The sequence below is a fragment of the Maylandia zebra genome, linkage group LG5, assembly GCF_041146795.1.
Source record: "Maylandia zebra isolate NMK-2024a linkage group LG5, Mzebra_GT3a, whole genome shotgun sequence".
NCBI classification, from domain to species: Eukaryota; Metazoa; Chordata; class Actinopteri; order Cichliformes; family Cichlidae; genus Maylandia; species Maylandia zebra.
In genome coordinates, this window is record NC_135171.1 from 41348387 (window position 1) to 41371502 (window position 23116).

The window sequence follows — 23116 nt, forward strand, 5'->3', positions numbered from 1 at the left end:
GCAAGCTAGAATAGACCTGCATTATTCCAAATGGCCAGCAGGGGGCGACACTGCTGGTTGCAAAAAGCTGTGATTGCATAAAAGTCTATGAGAAAAAGAGCCGAACTTTCCAAGTTTAACAACACTTTCCTGATGAGTTTACCGTCTCAGCTGAGAGCTTTGTATGGTGGTCCTGAGAGGCCAAATGGACTGCAACTTAAGAAAACACCAGAAATAAGAAAAACACCACAAAACACAACAGAAACAGGAAAAACTGATTTCCAAAAGCACAAGGTAAGTGTTTCTAGGGAGGCAATAACCGGACGGAGCAGTTGCAGGAACCAAAGTATGCTTGGTAAGTGTGTTTTAATGTCATGGTTCATGTAATACTGATGACAGATTTTTAGGCTAACAGTCAGGCTAACACACTGACCTCTCATGTTTGGTTTTTTTTTTTTTTTTTTTAGATAGATCCTCCACTTATTTTAAGTGACTCCCAGCGCAATTCAGTTCCTGCATATTTATTAAATATTACCATATTTTGGTTGTGCTTTTGGAAATCATTTTTTTCCTATTTCTGTTTTCTTTTTTCCTGTTTCCGTTGTGTTTTGTGTGCTTTTGCAGTGTTTTTCTTACTGCTGGTGTTTTCTTAAGTTTCAGTCCATTTGACCTCTCAGGGCCACTGTAGTTTTGGGTCTTTTGTTGAAACATGGAAGTCCCACTTAGAGTAAAAGAAAAAACGCTGAGTACAGACTTCAGTGTTCAGTAAAAAACCCCAAAATTCAGTTTAATGTGCCTGAAGACAAAGAAATGAGAAACATTCGAGTGTCTGCAGCTCTAATCCCACAGAGTTGGTTTCCTTTAAAAATCTTTTATGATGATTTCATTTTTTGTTGTTGTTGTTAAATGAGTTGTGTGTACAGAGTTTAAGAAAACAGATGTTAGAGGTTAAAAAGTACTTAAGAAATGATTATACATGATAAAGCAGCTTTACCAAAGATCCCCCAACTGCTCCACTGAGAGCTGCGAATGAATTAAACGTATTAATTCCACAATAAATAAATAAGTTTGTGTCATGACACAGAGGAGATCAGAGCGGAGCTGTGGGAGTCAGAGCGCCGTTTCAACAAACAAACAAACGGATTTTTAAAAACACTGAATTCTGAGAAATGAGAAGAACAAGCACAAATCCAACCGACAGGAATAACAACTCCCCACGGCAATTTCCGGCCGCTCCTCGGCCACACCGGCTTTGATATGTGAGTCGCTGAATGTCCACGTGTGACAGACAGTTGGAAGCAGATGTGAACCTGCCTCATAAAACAAGAGTTCTGAGAGCGAGCGGGAACAACAGGACAGAAGGACAAGAAAACAGCAGGCGACGGGCGGGGCCAGACGCGAACGCCATCCAACCTGAAGCCAGCGCACTGGGCGCAGATGTCTGCACAGATGTGCATGCATATGTAAAAGAAACTGGAGCCGGTAACATGAAATCGATGTGTCGTTCGTGGGTGTAGTGGAAACTGCGGCTGAAGCAGAATTTACAGCTTCAACAGATTCGTGCCAACGTTCATGTCACGAAGGACGTCGTACAAAAAAACAGCACAGCCAAGGGAGGGGCCGCTTTTCCGGACCTCCCAGGTCTCCACAAACACACCCAGGGAACCTCTGGGGTTACGTGGGCGGGCAACCTGCAGCGCGCGGAGCGCCATTTATTATCTCCAACAACAAGATCCTCCTACATTGACGATAGGCGGTGGATGATCCTGTCGTGGAAAACAAGAGCATCCACCGCCTATCGTCAAAACATCCGCCTTCTGGTCTCATCAGAACAGAAATGAAACCTCAGCGTGACCTTCGCCCGGATGAAAGGACCACGCCGGCTTCCCGGGCTCTGAGAATCGGGTCCATATGATGCAGAGGGCCGACACCGCCCCCCCGCCCATCCCTCCGAGGTCTCAGCATGCTTCAACTTTGTCAAAATGAGGATTTAATTTGAGGCGAAGCTGGAAATAAATAAATAACTGAGAAGGAACCCAGCGGGAAGAATCCTGGGAATTCTTTTGCGAACGCAGCCAAACACACGTCCACTTTGATTAGAGTCGTGTTTTTGCAACGCCGGAGCATCAGCGCTTTCGCTCGCCCGCTTACAAAGCTCATAGGCTTTGGACGGAGAGAGAGAGAGCGTGTGTGTGATGAGGCCAACGGCTCATAAAGGGAAGATGCGGCAATGCTTTGCACATCTCCGTAAACTAATTATAACATTGCAATGGCTGCAAAATGGAATATGAAAGAATTAACAATCAGTGAGAAAGACGGGCAGAGTAGGAAATATAATCATTGTTAAAGAATGTGTAGGACGAAGAGTAATTACATTTCACTCCCATTACACCTCTGGAGTTGTGTTTCCTCTCTTGTTATCATTCGGCCTGTTTCTGCTGCGATTCTGAAGCAGATCCATCCTGCTGTCCTGATTTCCTGTCATGCCTGCTCCTGCTGGATGTTCACATTTGACACCAACAAAGTTTCTAATAATTAACTTATGAACAGCCTAAAGGTGGATTTGAGCCATTTTCACACATAAACTTGCGTATTTTTCGGGAAACCGTCCGCGTCACGCTGCAGGAAACACTGCATGTGGTTCAGGTGAGGGAGCTACTTGGACAGAGCTCAGCTGGGTCGCTTTGGCAACACGGTCCAGCGTGAAGACCATCGAACATCTGATCAGACGTGTTCACGGCTCAAAGTTCAGCAGTGGCACAAATTTCAGTTTCAGATGTGAAGTGACAGAGTGAACCACAATCAGCAGCTGCATTTCAATGTTTTACGTGTTCGTACGACTTTTACAGACAAATAAATCGAAGAGTCGGGATCACTCCTGCAGATCTCGCCCTCCTGCCTGATGGATGGAGATTCACTGCTGCTGGATCAGAGCTGCGGGGTCATTCCAGTTTGTGGGCTTCTGCTCGCCTCCCTGCTTTTACACGTACCAACTAATCTGGATCTGGAGCGGCACCGACTGCGAAACCTAACTGTGAAAAGACTCAGGACTGCAGTGCAACATGTGATAACAGCTGTGGAGAAGGAAGCTCGACTGATCCACGAGGGGGAAACAAAATCTGATGCAGGTCAGACGGACCAGAAATCCTCGGAGAACATCAGAGAGATTTAATGACAAGCCCCAACGAGCCAGAGGATGAGGATCATTTTAACATCATTAAAGCTAAAACAGGAAATAAAACCTGAATGTTCAGGAGCTCGTGTGTGTGTGTGTGTGTGTGTGTGTGTGTGTGTGTGTGTGTGTGTGTGTTCCTGGTCATGCTGAGACCACCAGCAAAGAGCTGAGATACACCGACAGCTCTGTGTGTGTGAGACAGCTGGCTACTGTTGCTAGCTTGACTGAAAATGACAGCTGGGTAACACAAGACTTTATATATGCCACACACACACACACACCCTGGCTAATCTGCACTCTTTAATCCGAGGGCGTGCTTCAATCCATGAACTTTCCCTCCCAGGTGCCATCCAGCTCCCTCCAAACGCGCTGGGCTTTCTTTCCCTTCAACAGCTCTGGCACGAGTAAACAAGCCAACGGCGACTATTTTTAGCTTTAAAGTGAGTCAGAGGTTAAAGGAAGCCGTGTGGAAGCTCTCCTTCTTCTTCTTCACTGTTAAACAAACTCCAGGAACAGCCGACTTTAAATACCGCTGCACTACCGTGGACCAGCTGTCTGACCTTCACTCGTCATTCAGAAAAACAATCCACTCAGCTATTTTAGTCGGATGAATAATCGCGTCACTTTATTTCTCTGAGATGAATCACGTTACAGGAGAAGGTTCTGGAACGCGCGCTCACAGATGAAACGGTGCGACTCGCACTCCCAGAAAGAGCTGTTATTTGTCGTACAGTCGTCGGATTAATGCGTCCAAAAGTCTGAGGAAAACTGATTTAAGAAGAGCTGTGAATTATGAATTTAGTGCAACCTTTAGAGGGAGTCATTCATCCAGGGCTTACTGTAAACGTCTCAGGCTGCTCTTCTACAAGAAAACAGAGGCAAACAGCACACGACGCAGCAGGTCTTAATTTGCTCTAATTTGCCAAACGATCTGTTTTTCAGAGGAATCATACAGATTGCACCATTAAAGTAATAACAAACAAACTTTCCTTCTGCACGCAGACTAAACAAAAGCACTCACTGGACGCACTACGCCTCCCGGAGGCGAGGCTTTTACTGCAGAGGGACGACAGCTCTGCAGGTCAGCAACAACAACCTCGTTTTCTTTGGTTTCTATGGATCAGACGTTAAACAGCTGACGTCATCTAACATCTATTTTCAATTCAAATCACAACACCACCACTTTATATTGTAAGGTAGACGCTACGATAATACATACAGAGAAAAACCCATCATATGACCCCCTATGAGCAAGCACTTTGGTGACAGTGGGAAGGAAAAACTCCCTTTTAACAGGAAGAAACCTCCGGCTGAGGGTCAGGATCTGCAGAGAAACGAGGCAACAAACAAAATGATTAAAAAAACGTGTGATTGCACTGAAGTTTACTTTGAGAAAGTCAAAGAAATTAATTTGTGATCATTATTAATATTATTAATAAGATCTTCTTGCTCTTATTTTGAAAGTTCAGTGGCTGTCAGCTAGTCAAACCTGGTGACCAGCTAAAGGAGGTATTAACATATTTACCTGTAAACATACTTTGATGTACGAGGCTCTACTTTCTTTCTGGGTTAGTTAAAACGGGTCAGGTACACGGTGGACTCCCAAACTGACGAGCCCTCGGGTGCTTCACGCCTCTGACAGGCTCCATTTAGCTCCGCACTGCAAACACGTCTCCTTCCTCCTCCACAAACATAAAACGGGCCTAATCTGGGTCAGCTGTGAGCAGGTACACGTCTGACGATACAGCTCTCGTTTCCACACACACCGCAGTGACCTTCTTACTGCAGCAGCCATCGCGTTTCCTGTGTGTACGCCGTCGGTTTCCGCTCACACAGCATGTTTGTGTGGTTACCTGCATCAGTGTGCGATGAGTTTGCAGTGATAGGAATCTCCTCCCATCCCCAGCTGATGCAGGTCATCAATTCTCATCTCCGTGCCTGTCCTATCTGGCTTCCACTGCCGAGTTATAAATACACAGGCAGCAGCGCAGACAGCCAGCCTGCTGCATACACACTCATGTAAACCCCCGGGCTGTTCCCCTCCTCTCTCTTTATTTACACAAGTATTATTAGCCAAGCGTGCCGTGCATTGTTACTTACAGAACGAGCTGCACGTTTTTGCACCGAGAGACAATTTAAAAATCTGCTTTTATTACCACACAGACCTGCAAACGCAGGGAAAACATCTGCGTTTGACCAGCGAGCAGAGCGTGTCACTTTATATCAACAGATCTTTGACACGCCTATTATTACTCTTCTGCACTTCCCATAATGCCTTAGGGCATGCACAGAGGCAGAATGATGTTTCTGCAGCTTTTCTTTGTCTGTGCGTGGTTACATTATGTTAAATTGGCAACAATAACAGTTTCTGCTAGCAGCTCCTGTTTGCAGACACAGTTGACGCCAGAGTTAAGGTCACTTTGACAGAGTTCTTTGCCAACAGCCACTGACAGGTGAAGGACAAAGCATCGGTTCTCTTGTTGCATTGCAGTACCTTTGTGGGATACACATAAATACCAGGACCATGTTACAGATACCTGCTCAGTAACATCCAAAAATATGAATTTTATTCACCAAAACTGGAGCTCAGATCCTGTTAGTACAGTGATCTCACAGCAGCCATATTATTGGTCAGATGATGTCATCAAAAATGCTCCAACAGCACAAACACAGACCAGAGGTCCAGTTCAGGCGAAGCTAGCAGACCACCTGTGTCACCGTCCACCTGTAGGCCCCTTGATGTGCAAACAAAACATAAGCTGTTAATGATCAGAGTGATGGAGAAGAGCCAACATGCAGATGGCTTACCCAACAGAGCCTCCACCAAAGCTCGTGGGAATGAAGAGCTAAAATTATTACAAGAACTATTTGATTTGACTTGAATGTAAAATCCTCTTTTTCTTATTTTTAAAGCTGCAAGCCAGCTAGCACCAATCCTTCCCATCATGCTTCCCTATGTTCAGGTCACCGTTCGGTGCTCTCCTCAGTGCCATTCAGCTGTTTCAAGTCCAACTGCAGGACAAACTCCAGCTCCACCGTCTTGGACTGCAGTGGACAACATTAGTCCCGGTTCTGCCAAATCGAACCAGAGCCTCTAACAGGTGGAGACTTGTTTCTGCTAGGAGAAGTCACCAGCGCTCCCAGCAGCAGTCTAAGATGGTGGAGCTGGAGTTCATCCACTTATTCACAATATTTATTGGGAAACAAAGATAGCAAGCACATTTGTCCAACCACCCAACCCTCCTGCCTCTGCGGCCCAGCGGGTTAGAGCTCGTTCGGTTTCTAGACAACATGAAGGAGGTGGTTTTAATGTTTCAGTCCAAAAACAACAAGAAATCAATCAAAAATCGACTTTTCTGTCAATCAAAGGCAGCAGGTCGGTGATCAATAACATTTATTAATTTGTTCAATCTGCTGGAAGCAGTAACTCACTCCACCAGCCTGCCAGCGTGTTACTGAGTCACTCGCGAGTGCAGCTCGTTGTACTCTCAGCGATACGGCCAGAGCGCCGCTCGCTCGCCCGCTAACTCACATTTCTGCCAGCCGGTAATTTTTTTTTTTTTTCCCAAAGGACATAATTCACTGCAGCCAGACCGTATCTTCGTCTACCTCCCTTCCCCTCGCTCCCTCCACGGTCACTGCAGACGTCTCGGCTTCGAGGCCCCATTCTTTATCTCTATGATAATAGCGGGCCACGGCTGATAGCCTTACAGCCCGAGCAATGTGACCTCCAACTGGCTGGCAGGGTTTTAAAGGCACCACGGTGTGGATTTTTATTTTTTGGCCAGGTTAAAGATGCCCCCCGTCTACTAAATGTAGCTCAGCCCAATGGAGCGAGACGGCCAGCTGATATTTATCACTCCATTTTTGTTTTTCCTCTCAGTGGCGGATGTTACGGACGCTCCGCCGCAGACGGACTTAGGTAAATGTCACGAGGAATCAAACCTGAAATCCCTCTAAACTGTTGCAAATGAAAACATGTGAGAGAACACGGAGTCGCCGACAGCGTGGCTTATTTTTTACCGACGAGAACACGCCATCGGCGCTGATACAGCCGTGACTGCACGCCGCTAACAGGTTAGAGGAGGTGTGAGAGCACAGCTCATCTCTGAAAACGCCCGAAAAGAAAGACGGTCAGAGACTTGCAACACAAAGGCTCAAGACTCAAAACTCGGACGTGCAGGTAAAAACTAAAAAGAGACAATTCAAGGTTGGTAATTTGGTTATTCTGCTCTCCTGTCTCTACTTTGGTCTTTGGATCACATCAACAACTTCGGCCTTTGTGCAGCTTCTGTGTGAAGTGGAAGAAAAGCCTCTTTGATGCTAATCAGTCAATTAAAATGTGATCTTCTCTGCAGACTTTCGGCGTGCTTTGATTTAAGAGCACTGTGCCGCAGAAGGTTCTGTGAAGGTGACGTTGCACTTGTGTTATCAAAAAAAGAAAAAGTAATAAGTGCCCACAAACAGGAGAAACTGATAACACTAAAGGGAAGGACGCGGAGAAGGCAGCGCCTGGCACTGACTGAAAGGTTGAAGGCTCGAGCCTGAACATCAGGAGATTTAGATGCTCCGCAGAAAAAAGGAGAAGGCAGAGTTTGTAATGGCAGCAGCTGAAGGCCTGACCGACTGACGTGGAGAAGATGGAATAACAGTAACAATAGCACGAAGAAAGAGTCAAAACAAGAAACTCCAAAGAGCCGCAGAGTCTTGAAATTAAATCACTGCATCTCCTGCGTACCAAAGGAAGAACGTGGGAGCAGGTCTATCAACATCAGTGCTTTCACATTCATTACCGGGCGAGTTTCCCGTCACACACTGGGTTAATCTACTGTGACGTCCTGAGCTTCTTGAGGGAGAACAGCAGGAAATGACTGAACCGAGATGTGTGCCACAATCCATGTCGTTAGTTTTTTTGGCCACATTAAAACAATCGTAGCTCACCGGCCGCCCGACTCACCAGATCTGTCATTTCTTCCCAAAAGTAATGACCGAGTTGAAGGATCACACGCCCATTGCAGAGGCACAACAGGACTTTAAATGCTCCAGGTGCACGAGGACAGACTTTGAGACCAAAGGTTCGACTAACACTATGAATCCTCGTCTGTCTTTCGAATCAGGAAGAATCTCTTATTTCCCATTTAAAGACCCCGAGCTCAAGCTCACCTATTCTTTACCGCAGGTTGGAACCTTTGCTCGAGTTCAAGCTCAAACATAGCGGCGACGGCCGAGCAGCTGGGCTCTCGAACGATGACTTCCTCAGTTCAAAGACATACGAGCTGGAGCCAGCTGCAATTTGCAGTCATTTGACTTAATTTTTTGGGCGGTGCTCTTTCTTTTTAAGCTTTGAATGATAAGAGAAAGTTTGTTTTTACAGAGCAGAATTCAGGATGTGAATGATGCTCGGCATGTTTGCTGGCAGACTAAATGCAGAGGTCTACTCTCACATTTCAGACACACGAGGTCGTGTCAAATACCTGCTGCTCAAACACAGCCAGAGTTTCTAATAATCACGTCACCTTCAGACAGATTAGCAGTTTTTTTTCTACGATTGGCTCTGCATGATGTCATCAAGGATGGATATTTGCATGTTTACAAGGTCAGACAGAGGATGAACTGATTGGCTGAATGACCAGGACGGGATAAAGAAGGATTATGTTGAACTATGAATCATGCAAAGTTGCTCTAGAAGAGTCCAAGAAGAAAACATGGAGGTGGAAATGAGTAATTTTAAAATGTGCGGTCGGTGGGTTTGAAATCTGTGCCTTCATTTTGTTTGATCCCCCCCTCCCCTCGTGTATTTACTACAGGTGTTTGTGTTTGCAGATTGCCACGTGAGCAACAAAATGAAGCCTTTTTAAATCCAATCCAACTGAGCTGTATGAGTCTCTTTTTAATAAAAGGAAAAACCTAATTTCACAAAGAGTTTCTTAACTGTAGGTGACGGCTGCCTGCAGCTTGAAGAAAACAAGTCATAAAACTGCAGAGTGCTTCATAAAACAACGACGTTCACGCTGGCTTCATTCAAAGTCGGCAATTTGTGCCGTCTGCAAAGTTATTGGAGTGTAATTTGGGTTCAGTTACTTATAGTGTGACAGTTTGGAGGATCTGAGATATGGAGTCTTTGCAGCTCGGCTTTCTTTAAGTCCTCTGCACACACAAGGCACGTCTCGAGGATTTTACGCCAACCATTTGACTTTGTTTTATGCAAAATCCAGAAAATGAACATTTAGATAATGGCTAAATATATATGATTACCAGTGAAGGCACAAAAATAACAGTAAAACCTCCAAAAAACACACCAGCAATCACCTGAGACATTTCTGGAACCTTCAAAGTGCTTTAAGATCTCAGGAAAAAGTAAACTTGAAGGCGCTCTGCCGTCATCTGCTCTGCGTTTAAGTCCTGAGACATCAGGTGGATTTACGGCAGAGCTCCTATTTAAGTTCACCTCAAACCAGGTGTTGAGCCTCTGCAGAGCCGGGCCTGTAATCAGCACAGCTCGGCTGGAATGATATGAATTCTGTTTGAACATTCAGGATGAGCTCCACACCCCTCACGGCTGCACAGTGAAGCATGCAACCCCCCCTCAAAGAAACCACACAGACTTTTAAACGTTCTGCTTGTTTGTATGAACCCCTGCTTTTTGCTTGCCATACTTAGCAGATATGTATGCATGAATAAAGTTCTGGCACTTGGAGCAGATCTAATTTTACCAAGTGGAAAGAAAACTAATCAGCATCTGTTTTGCCCTCTTTAATTTAAAAGTAAAGACAAAGACGGGCTGCTCGGCTGCGCCGTGTTTGTTCATAGAGCAGGAAGAGACGGCGAGGATTTTCTCTGAAGTGCAGTAATTCAACCGGAGCGTCCTCTCTCGACTCGTTGTTATTCTGAGATGCTAACACCCTCACTAGCACGGCCAATACATCCATTGTTTGCTCTGTGCTATCGGGATGTACAGGACTGCACTTCAAGAGACCCACTTCAGCCGGCAGAGAGCGAGAGGGGGAGTCATTAGGGCAGGAGCGAGCAGCTATCTCTGCATGCAGCAGTACGTCTGCTGCCGGCAATCCCTCCACACAGACAGCCGATTGTTGGATGTACAACACTCGCTGCTTTACGTGACGCTAAATATCACCGTTATCCTGAGGTCTAAACAGACTCTCACACTCATGTTTCTCCTCACCAGTTTTATCGTTACCGGCTCCATCCCCCCAGCAACAGCTGTCGTTTACCTCAGTATAGGAATACCATCCCAGGATAATATTCCTGGGATGGTATGAGAGGGACTGTTTTGGGTTGTGAGTATCCACCACTGGTGACGCCAGGATACAAAAACATTGAGTCTGAACCTGACGCAGAAACGTGTCAGAAGCCGGATGGGACCGGTTCTGCTCATTTCCTGCTTCGCGTTTTTATTCTTGGACTCTCCTAGAGCAGCTTTGCATGAGTCACCATTCAAAATAATCCTTCTTTGGTTTATACTGAGTGTCAGTGCAGGCGTTTTAGCTCCACCTCTTTCAGTCAACTTTCTTCTTGTAGGTGTGTAGAAGGAAACAGGTGAAATTTGAATTCATAAGTACAGATAACTCTTAAAATTCAGAGCAATCCTTTTATATACGACATCGTTAACGTGAGCAGTAAAGCGTAAACAATGGACCAATAAATGTCGAGACATCTGTGTTCTGAGCAAACAGAGTATTTAGACTCTGAATGATTAATAAGTGCCACGATAACTTCACATACTTAAAGGGCTACACATGTTATCACCTAGAGTGGGACACTCCTTCCCAAATACGACTGGCTCAGTCTCCGATTCTCTGAACTGGAGGAAACCAAAAGGACGACGAGAAACATCTCATCCTGAACAAAGGTCGTGACTCCAGGCAATTAAAAACAAGTTGAGAAGATGCAGATTGACAGTAAAGGCACCATTTAACACCAAAATCACATCACATGATGGAGAACAGGTTTCATAAACCCAACCTTACAGACAAAGAGAGACCATAACCATCTACAAGCAGCTGGACCGCCCTCATTTCCTGTCGTCAGCAGAGATCATCGTCCTGAAGCTCACCTTTGTGCTAGGGGTTAGGGTATTTGAGTTTGAACTCCAGCAAAGGTTTCAGCCTCCAATAAAAGTCTTCAGATGATTCTTAGATCTGATAAACTGCTTTAAACTCTCTCTGAAAGTCGGCAGGCGGCGAGATTTTGTGGCGTCGATAAGACTCCGCCGCCACATCGCGAACAGCGGGGAGTTTGGGTGTGAGCTCCACCTGCAGTCTGTTTGCCCTTGAAGGCTATCGGCCAATCAGAGTGCAACGCTCTGAAGCGGCAGCGACGTCAACAATACCGTCCTCCTGAGGTCCGCAGCGCTGGAAGGATGCTCAAAGGCAATAATCTGCTCCCTCGTGTAATTTTCCTCGACTCACCCATCCTCCTGCTGTCACCACCTCCACCCATCCTCCACCTCTGTGCTCATTTTCTCTGCCGCTCTCACGCCACGGCTTTCTATTAACCCCATTTCTCTCCCTGTCTCACCCTCTGCCGTGCCTTTCTGCAGTCCTAATAAATCAGCTCATCCCATTACTACATCCACTGTCATTCCCAAATTCCTCCTCCATCCCCGCCGCCCGCCAACAAACACGCCGAGCGCATGCACCGCCACCGTGGCGTCTCCAGGACGTGAATCATCAGAGCGAGCTGGCAGACGGCAGCGCTCGTCCCCTGAATGACTGCCTGTCATAAAAGACAGATTGACAGATGAATGGGTGGAGAGAATAAACGGCTTGATGGGTGGATGAGTGTGTGGATAGATGGGAGGGTGGGTGGATGAAAAGGAGGGCGAATAACTGGATGAATGGGTGAGTCATGACATCCTGATCCGTTACACAAATCTGCAAATAGGCTCGGAGATGAGCATTCATCCGCCGTGACACATTTCATGTTTACTTCCTGCTGCAGAAATGCGAGCTCCTTTAACAGAGAGCTGGAAGCTTCTGGATGTATCTGAAACTCAATGTCTCTGCAGTCGTCGCCAAATTTATGTTTATCACACAAGTGGATTATCCAGGAAATATCAGGCTTTATTGCAGCGGTGGCGGCGTTCACTGACGGAGACGCGCAAAAGCAGATTGTAAAGAAATCGACGAACCTGATAAAGTTAAGACAATTTAGCCAAAAAATATTACTGATAAACTTTGAAGCCATTGATTCACTGGTTTCAGACCAACACCTGGTCATTCATCACAGGCTGCCGCCGTGTCACGCACATGTGACGGTGGAACTGCGATGGACGCCGATGTGCAACATTTCTATTCTTAAAGAGCGATGAGGGTTCGCCTTCCTGGTTAATCCATCCACAGGTCCTGAGTCTGCCCTCAGGGTCCCAGTCAGACATCCCCGAAACGACCCACCTGGGAGGTCCTGCTGACCCACCACAGCTGGATCTGTTTGATGTGGAGGAGGAGCCTCCTCACCTCAGAGGCCGAGCCCAGACGTCCTGCAGAGGAAGCTCATGCTTCTAACTTCGACCTTCTGCTTTTGGTGTCCACCCACAGCTCGTCACAGCTGACCAGTTCTTGTACCAGCTAAGAGAAATGACACTTTAACATCGCAGGGCATCAGGCCGGCTGTGGCACCGTCGTGTACCTCTCATTGTTCAGATGCATATTTTAAAGCTTTTAGGGGCGCAGAGAGCCGACAGCAGCGTGGACACACCTGTTGGGGTGCAGACTGACACCACAGTCCAGATGTTTAATACAATCTGTGGAAACAGTAGGAATTACCCATCATGCCTGTGACGGGCTGAGCAGTCAGCCCGCGTGAGTTTACCGTCCTATCTTTTAGTTATAATCTTTTCTCAGTGTTTGATACCCATCAGTAGAAAAGCTGGTGGCTGATGCTGGTAACTGCCATCAGGTTTCCTCACATCAGCCTCATTTGTGAATATTAAAGATGTTTAATGCGCACTAATGACTGCAGCCTGCACTGCTGTTGTTTGCGCAGCCGAGCTGTGAGAGCTTTTGTTCTCTCTGAGTGTTTTTAACTCCGGTATTGTTGCCAAGAATAAATCTGACTTTGCTGTGATTGTTGATCAGAGAGAAGAAGCCATCATCAGGATCTCAGGCTCCGGGAGCTTAATCTGATTATCTGAGAGAAATAATTGAGTCTTAAGCATAATAACCATCAACTGCAGCACTAACGCACTAATAGCAATAATGCTGAAGTGATTATTAAGAACACAACCAGCAACAGATCTCATGAACAGCGAAAAAATGTTTTTTCAGTTTTCTCTGCTGAGAGTTTGTAGCCAATTAACTGACACGTTCATCCAAACGTCACTGGAACTGAAGAACTGATCGCCGAACACGCAAACGGACGTTTAAACGCTGCGTCTTTCTTCTCCTCCTGCAAGAATGCATCTCTGCAGTCTGGAGTCTTTACTCCTGTGTGTGTGCATGCATGTATGCAAGTGTGTACACATTTGAATTCACGCCAGTAAAGTCACCTACTCAGAAACCAACTGCACAACACACACACACAAACACACAGAGGGGCAGGTGTGAAGCTGGCCGGGTGGTGTTTGACTGTTAGATTTAACATGTCAGCTTCTCTCACGTCTCATTTCCTCGGCCGGCTGTATTTGTCTGTCGCTGATGCTTTAAAAGCTCCGGGCCAGGTGGAAGGGCCGAGCTGTCTGCCTGAGTCAACAACACACACACACACACACACACACACACACACACACACCTTTTAAACTAAAGCCAAAATTTGAGGTGTAATCAGACAAATTTAATTGAAGTCAGCGACCTCAATGAAGGAAAATAGTCGCGCTGAGAGTCGCGTTGTGTCATTAGCTCATCATTAATCATGCATCAGTGTGTAATCAGCATCTTACTGCTGTAACTCGCAGAGGTGGAGCTCATTTCTAAATCTTTATTCGGGGATGGAGCCAATGATCGTTTCCATTATGGATGACTCTCCTGGTTGTTTGATCAATGAATCCCTGATCGGTGTAGAGCAACACGTCACAGTCAGAGCTCGGCGTGACGCTGTGACGTTGTTTTTAAAATCAAGCCCCCCCAAAGAAAAAGAGAAATTGTGCGACCGTCCAATGACTGGACGTTTGTTTCCCCTCTCTGCTGATAAAAGCAGGCCATCTCCTTTTGTGTCCAAAATATTAATTTTGTGCAGCTTTCATATTAATACAAAAAAAAAAAATGCTCTGAGAGGGAGTGCAGCAGAAAAAAAATGAGCAGCAGAAGAAGCATAAATCCATCAGAGGAAATGTGTTTCCACCGCCGGAGACAAATGTGAAAAATGCTGCTTTTCCTCTTCATGTGTCATTTCTTTGGTTCCTCTTTCACACTTGCACCACACTCATTAATTTTTAATAATAAAGCATGCAAATCGTCTCCAAAGCAGCAGCAGCAGCACATGCCTGATAACAGTCTCTTTTTTAACACCACACACGAGATAAGCAAACAAGCGCTTATCTTTTTTTATTTCAGCGCGTTGCTATCACAGACATCGTCAACAAAGTAAAACTGAGTTCATGCAAACATTTGTGTCTGTTTGGCACTTTTATGCTCCCCCAGCTAACGGGCAGTTCTCCATGGCTGAAGCTGAATTCCTGAAGCAACATGTCCACACATGCGAGCCTGTTTCCAGCACCTCACTAAGATCTACTGCACGTCATGAAACAGCAGCCTGAGAATGGAAACCTGACCGATGCCGCTCCAAGAAACAGAAAATCTGAAGATCACCGGCAGAGAAGAAGGAGCAGAAACGAAGAAACGCTTTTACAATCAGGTTTTATTAAACTGAACTTTCATCGTTGGACAGCGGTGCTGGGGAAACATCCACCAGGTGGCGTCCCGCCCATGACTGGGTTGGGTTACAATCCCCTGTTTTCACTGATGTTTTCCAGCCTGAATGAGAAGCTTAAACTGATCCCCTGCGATCAGGGCGAGTGGACACAGACCACAAACTACGCTAAACTTCTCACGTTTCCCATGAAAGCGTTTCTGATCTTCTAGTTTCTGAACACGTGCCGATTTAGCATGAGGCTAAAACCAGACCGAACACCTGCAGCGCAGGTTGGTGCTGGTTTAACGTCTGGAAGCTTCTGTTTGGACGAGCCGAACTGTAATCCCGACAGTAGGAGACTTTCACAGATTACATCTCAAACATTACACATAGTGGGTGTTAACCACAGGGTGCTGAGTTTATGAGTGTAGCATATATGAGTGTAGCCTGTATATAGTAAACATGTGTGGACTGTATAATGTCATATTCTGAATATTGATGTGTAAATACTGGAATATAAAATAAGGGGGTGGGAACAGAAAAAGTGTAAACTTCTGCTAAACATTGTGTATTTCATGAAAACTCGATGTTTTTAAGTTTTTCTTTTCTCGGGTTTTTTCACTTGTGTTGGAAATAAAATTATTCCATCCATCCTATGAAAGGATTGGACACTCCAGATGGGTCACCACTGAGGGAAAACAGGAGATGACCCACAAATATTCAATATCATATGAATTCTGAGTCCATGAGCATCTGTCCAGTTAATATTGAAGCATTAACCTTCGGCCTGTGTGGGCTAAAGGTCCGCATCTCCCACACTCTTCTTTCTTTATGGATTTAAAATCTGCTCAACATGAACACGCTGTGAAACTGTCCGGTATTTAAGTTGGTGTTTCCTGTTGACATCCAAGCCACCGAGGGCTTGTGTACGATTATCCTCCCAGCCTTTAAGACTTTTCATCAGTTTGGACCCAGAAAAACAGCAAATCTATCGTGTTTCAGACTTTATTTCACATCTAACATCTTCTGCTCTGTGAAACAAAAAGCAGCCCCAACCCCAGACGGGTCGACCTGATGGTTACAAAATGCTTGGCCCAGCAAATCAAACGGCACCACCCAGGCTCCGGTCCTATCGCTCTATCTGCTCGCTGCTGGAAGCATTTCAGCTAATCAGACTCCATCTCGGCGGTGAAAATCACGCAGCAGCGTGTGGCCGCTGTGTCGACACCGATTTCGAATCACAATTAGGTCCTCTCCCGGCACCGAGGGTTCTGGCACGGCGGAGGAATTCCTCCATGGTTGACCGGACAACTTGGAGCGCCATTTGGCTCCATGTCCAGAAGGCTAACCAGCCAAAACAGGGGGGCTAATAAAAGCGCCCACTGATAAGCAGTTAATGCTCCAGAACTAATTACTGAACTGCCACCCTGTTTTCTCTCCTCCCAAATCAGAAGTGTGACATGTGAGCACACACAGGGAGGAGGGGGGGACTGGGATATCTGCTGCTGCCACGGCAACCGGGCAAACAGAAGGAAGTAACAAGGAGCTGATTCTGACCTCTGATGTTCATGAGGCACGTCGGCAACTGATCCAAACAAATATGAGCCACAGCAGCGCTCCACAGGTACGAGCGCCGAGGCGGCACTACAAGATCGACGTCCGCCCCCTGCTGAGCTCTAAAATGGATCCATATCAGCAACTACAGGCCCGAGCGCCGCGCCGAGCATCGCTCATTATGACCGGCTCTGCTTTCCGTCTCCCTCTGCAGCAGCCGATGTCAGATTTGCAAGAAGCTGCCACCGTGCATCCGCAGAGCCGCACGTGCACGTGACAAACAGGCTTCAGGGGACATTTTACTCACCTGTGGACGGCGCCGCTGCCACTCATTTACAAGTAAAGGTCTGAAAGATAAGGCTCATCGATTCCACGCTTTGCTCTGCATTTAGATCTCAGCTGTTTTCTGTAAATGTCTTTGAACTTAAACTGCAAATCGACCAAAAGCAAATAAGAAAAGCAGGAAATGAATGTGAGCTGTGGCAGGATCGTGGAGGGGGATGCAGGGCTTAAGTGAAGCGACTACAGTAACAGAAACAAGATCGTCACTGTGAATTTCCGCTGTAATCGAACTTAAAATTCACCAGTATGGTTTCCAGCCAAGTGTGACCTGACTACGATGTGAGGTAACACCTCCAAAGCCGAGGTGGTGGTTGTAGCGTGGTTGTAGCCGCCCCAAGTGAAGGACTTTAAGCATCTACAGCATCTCTGCTGTAGCAATGCGCCATGGCGAAGCGAGAGCAGAGTGCGAAGGCAGTCCTACGCTGATCTATGAGCACAAGCTTTGGGCAGCTCCTCCCCCTGAGGGGGGCGTCCTCCTTATTTAGGACGGTGGAGGATTCTTCCTGTTGCCGGGTCAACACGGCCCTCACTTCAAGCATGTGTGACATTAGTCAGCGAGCATCCGCACAGATGAGCTCGCCGTGGAAGGACAAACGAGTTCTCCTGCCACCATCGCCCCACTGCAGCTCCTCTCTGATGATATTAGTGGCATCAGGATCAATTAATCCTGCAAGCAGGAAATAAAATGCGCTGGGCCTGAAATGACTTCCAGCCTCTGAACTCCAGCAACTCCAGTGCTGATTATTTAAAGCTGACAGGTGTTGATTGGGGTGTTCTGGTGGTGTGGTGTGACTCCAAGCGAGCGTTCGGAAATATCCAAAAGTGTTAAGTCAACTCTAATGGCTGTGAACTTTTACAGTCACTGACACAGCACCGATTTCTCACTCTGCGACTGAAATTAACCACAATGATCTTCCGTCCGTGGGAAGAACAGCAGCTGAAGACGGAGGAAACTCCCCGTGAGCCCTGACAGACTGACGGGATCTGCATTGAACGCTGTAAGCCCGATGAAGCGCTTACGCCGGATGAAAGCTGCGACTGTTAATGATAAAGGAAGCAGCTAGAGACAAAGCAGCAGGCCTGTTGGGTTGCAGGCCGGTGTCTGAAACCAGCTTCGGCAGCACTCGCCCGCTTCGCACCCCTCAATCTGCTCGCCAACCAAAGCCCCGTTGTTATCTCAGGCTAAGAATAGCCCTCGCCGTCCCACGCCTCCTAAAGCCCGCGAGGCTCTTTAAACATCTCATGACCATTTTATTTTCGAGTTCTGACAAATGCGCATCGACAAGTGGTGTTCGAGTCGTGGTGAGAGCATGACTCACAGCGACAGAAGGGTAGTCAGCTGTGGGCACAGTAACACTCGGGATGCCTCATCCCCCTATTTTAGCCCACGAGAGCTCAGGAGGAGAGGAGGGAAAGCGCCTAAAGGATCTCAAGCTCATCTCCCGGCGTGATAAAGCGGGCTTATTCCACAGCACGTTTTCTTTACCTTCAACCCAAAGCTTCAAAAATAGAAAAAAATAACCCAATCTTCCCTTTCCTTCTCGTAACCCAAAAGTTTGAAAAGCAGGGAGCCAAAGATTAGACTCATCATCCTGTAAATGCACAAGGCTTTTCATAACACGAGAACTCGATCCTATTTTGGATGATATTGATTTCAGAGATGGGGACTCGCTCAGACAGAAGAAATGCTGCGAGAGAGGCGGGAAGAGGAGGAAGGGGAGTGTGACTGACTGTTTGGCTGAACCATTGCTGCTGTCAGATTTACAGAAACAAAGACAAAAAAATGAGCCTGCAAGGTTTATCTTTGCATAAACGCCCCGTGCACCGCCATGCCGGGCAGCTGCGACGCAGGAGGGGGTCGTAAAGCAGTCAGGAGCTCCTGCAGTGGACGACTTATAAATAAAAATAAGAGATGGCCCCACTCAGAGCTGTTATGAAGGAGAAGCTATCCAGAGAGGCTGAAGCAGGCTGTAAACATGTTTATTCCCCCTGTAAAGTCGGACGTTTTAACACGGGAGTCCACAGAGACTGGCTCGCTGCAGGAGAACATTAGTTTGCACACTGCCTTCATTTCTCTGCTCCAGAGGTTGCCCCTTGGTCTGAAGTTACTCAGCACATTACTGCTTATGTAAGCATGTAAGGGGGGGTAGAGCCCAAAACCCAAAGTGGAATTCCAGGGTTTCCTTTCCAAACCTCAAAGACGGGCCAGCAGGCTTTGTTTCAGTGGGCCAGCACACAGCAGGCCAAACACGAAGCCTGCACCACATCTATTAGGCTCATCATTGCAACGAGCAGCTCCGAGAGGTCATTCAAGCCCGAAGAGCGTCTCTAACAAAGGCTGGGGGGCATTTCAGAGGCGAGAGCAAACGCTCGCCCTTACGGGTCAGCGCAGAGACGCCTACTACAGGACAAGCAGAGAAAATGTGATGAGGAGCAGCCGGAGAGCAGGAAAAGGCATCTTTCCCCCGACGCAGACAGAGACGTCAAAACGTTTCTCACCTCGCCGTGCCGCTGCAGCTCTCCGACAAACCGATGACGGCTCAGAGTGCGCGTGGCGTCTCATCAGAAGAGGAGACCAGGTTATTTACTGCAACTGCCGGCTGCACTGATCTGGTTTTTAGAGCTTTTCTCGCTCGGGGACAGTTGGGTGAACACGTTTGCCTTTTTTTCACATGTTCACATCTGACTGCGTTTGAAACAACTCAGCACCACAGGTCCACATCTGGACCTAACAAGCAGCAGGTCACTGGCAAAAATGGAGAAAAAAAAGAAAGAAACCAGCATCTACGACCTCTTTTGAAGTTAAACCAAACCCGACAGCAGCAGAATCACTGATAACCCAACCCCAGCAACTGCCCTCCTACATGAGCAACACGGGCAGGCAGCCACACACACCCAAAGGAAAACTGCTGACATAAGCTTCATGCAGATAAACACGCCTGTGGAGCTCCTTGGAGCCAGGAGAAACAGTCTGGGGTGCAAATCCCAAACAACCAGAGCCCAGGACCAAAGCAACTACGTTACTCCCACAAAAACTGCATCGGGGTTTCACGGGCATCAGAGACACCCCGCCCTCCCTCAGCTCTCCTGGGGAGACACGGAGGCGTTCTCAGGCCAGAAACACAGGAACTCCACCCTTCGAAGGTGGAGAACCACGGCCAGCTTCTGCAACTATCTTCACAGATATGTCCACGTTTCTACACACTACTTCATCTTCATGTTTGAAAGAGGAAACAAATCAAGTATTAAACTGATGAAGTCATGACCCACAGCACAACCCTCTCGCTGTAGTGTTGCAGTGCTACAGAAATCCAACTGAAGCCTTTTCACAGAGGAAACGTTCAATATTCCGACTTTTCTTTGTCCAATACGATCGTGAGCAGGTGTTAAACTGCTAAACAAAACAAGACATTTAAAAATGTGACTGTGAGCTCGGTCAGCGTCTAACAGACACGTTTACAGGCTGAAAGTCTGCCGTCATCCACAGTCAGGCCCACCGCAGAACCCATCACCCACTCACATCAGGAAATGCATTTTGTTTACTAGCACGGCGACCTATCAGTGCATGCCTCATTTTTGTACATTGACTTCTGAAAAATTTATCTGATCATTGCCTAATAAAACGACTTTCATCCACAGTGTCCACAAAACGGCCTCACGTGGAAGGAAAGCAGCAAACGATGGGCACATACACACTTTCACAGCTGGACGTCAGAGTCAGCACACACACACACAGTGAACAAATTAACAGTCCGGTGTAGAAACACACACACTCATCGCCACCATGACGCTGATCAGCTCCGGCTCTCAGACGGAAACAAACATTGTTCTCAGTGTGAAGGATTAAAGTCGGCATGTGTACAAAACACACCAGCCCCATCAACATGACACACACACACACACACAGACACACACACACACACACACACACACACACAGTGTGCTCAGCTGCAGCTCTGGCTGATTTGCGTCACTGAAGCCTCGACAGAATAGAAGAGAACAGAATCCATGGTGATGTACTGAGGAGGTATTGATCTACTTCCATTGGTGGTAATAGGAAAACAGGTGGACCTCCAGGCCTGCTCCCGCTTCAGACAGAGAGTAATAGCACCCACGGGACCGCTCAAAACCCTCCAAATTACCCATTACTGAACAGCACAGCCCCTTAATTTATGTAGGGCCCGTGAAGCAGAGGGGCCACATTACTCTGGACCAAAAAAAAAAACCATGAAGAAAGCAAGCTGAGAGTGAAGAAGTTTAACAGATAACTGGAGCAGATCAGAGCTGAGGTCAGCCTGGATCAGCAGAGTGTCTGAAATAAACCCGCTGTGCACCGAGTGCAGAGCCCGCGCCGCTCGGGGTCCAGCAGCAGCACACGGACGCGTTCCTGCTCCGCTGGCGTGAAGCAGCCAATCACGTCCCGTGGTTAAAACCTCTGCACGCCTCACGCAATTCACGAAAACTGCAGCTACCGATCAGCTTGGACCAGAAGACCGTTCACCGGTGAGAAAATGACGTCATGGAAGCGCCACTTTTTAGATATAAAGCGAAAATATTCAGTTTTCAGGAGGAAATTTCTGCTTTAAAAATGACCGAAATCAGGATTATTTCATAACGACGTGAATATTAACAGACTGATTGATGAGTCCAGCAACACCATCACTGAACCGGAGCAGTGTGTGAGCCCCCCTCACTCCCCCTCCCCCCGCCGTCCCCCGGTCAGAGGAGACGTCCCCGCGCCGCGGCAGACTGTCAAACGTCTCCATGGCGAAGAGGACGTGAGAGGAATGAAGAAGAGTCGGGCGAAAACACCCTGCGGTGCGCACCTTCCTCACCTCTCCCCCCGCTGCTCACCCCGCAGTCCCGAGGAGCTGCTGATGAGGTGGAGGTTTGCGTCCACGCCGCCCGGCACGTTTTCACGCGCCTGGTGCACTTCGGCCAACTTCCAGCCCAGCAGAGAGAGAGAGAGCCCGGGAAGGGTGCAGGGGAGCCGGCGGGTCAGCGAGCCGCTCAGCCTCCGTCCGAGTGTCCGAGGAACGCTGCCCCTGACTGCCGCGCTGTGTCCGCGTCAGGGGCAGAGTTCCACACATGACGCCTAAAATAAGCCCGACTGTGACCGAGAGGCGTTTTAGAAAGAGGCACCCCCCCAACCCCCGAATTAAAAAGCACCTGTTCGGTTCTGAAGCCCGAGCCGCGGACACGGAGGACAAGCAGGGCTCCGGGGCGTGCTGGAGCCGACGCGCTCCGAACGCACCGATATTCACACTTAAACACACCGGAAGCACCGGCGGGAAGCCGAGCCGCCGCGCGGTGACGCACAGAGCCGAGAACACACTGACCGTGAGCGCTGCTGTGGGTCCGGGTCCTCCCGACATTAATCCCGCTTCTCTCTCCGCTGCTGCCGCCGCGGTCACACCGGAGCTGGTGGCGGAGGAGGCGACGGGGAGCTCCGGTTACCTCCTTCCTGTTCACTCCGGAGTGCAGCGGACGAACCGGGCCGTGTGTCGGTGTCAGATCTCCAAAGTTGCACACGAAGCAGAGGCGGATGTCCGTAAAGCTCCGAGTGGAACACCGCCGGAGCTGAGGGAGGCACGGCAGCTGGAAAAATCCGAGGAACCGAGAAGAGCTGAGAGCCACCGGAAAAGCACAAGACGGAAATCACGCCGCTGTGCGCGGAGCTCAGAAGCCGCAGAGCACCAAACCCGGCGGTAGAACTTCTGCTGCCACCGCGGGTCTCCGAGTCTCCGCGTCCCGCACTCCCGACGTCCTCTTCACAAATGTCCGCTACCCAGCCTGAAGGATGAATTTCCACCCGGAGGAGGAGGAGTGAAGAGAGAGGGAGGGAGGGCAGTGTCTCGCATTCTCTGAATTACTCCACCCTCCAAGCTGCCTGCCCCCACCCTCCCCTCAGCGCCGCCACCTCTCCACCAGTGGCCTGCGCGCGGGGGCAGCACTTATTATTATTATTCTGTTTTATAATTAGTTCTTTAGTTTTCAAGCCAAATGTGTGTGTAACACAAATCTACCAGACAAATACACCAGATAGGAACTGGATTTCAAAATAAAATACAAAATATAAAAGTTTGTTTGCATTTCATTTTTCAAACAGTTATTAATCAGTAAAATTACAAATCAGTCAAAGGATGAAGTACAACATCCAAATAAGATTAAGATCTGCGACTCCAAATTCTAGTGAACTTAATTCAAACATCCAAAAGTTAAAAACGTGGAAACATATCAAATATAGGACAGAACAAG

General features: G+C 47.7%; 1 protein-coding gene across 1 annotated transcript in view; it reads right to left on the bottom strand.

The window, feature by feature from the left end:
* Positions 1 to 22686, bottom strand: part of dag1 (dystroglycan 1) — a 56239-nt gene extending 33553 nt beyond the window's left edge. The window contains exon 1 of the mRNA XM_004558974.4: positions 22198 to 22686. The gene's annotated coding sequence lies outside the window, so the exon portion shown is untranslated. The remainder of the gene's footprint in view (positions 1 to 22197) is intronic.
* Between the last annotated feature and the right edge of the window lie 430 nt (positions 22687 to 23116).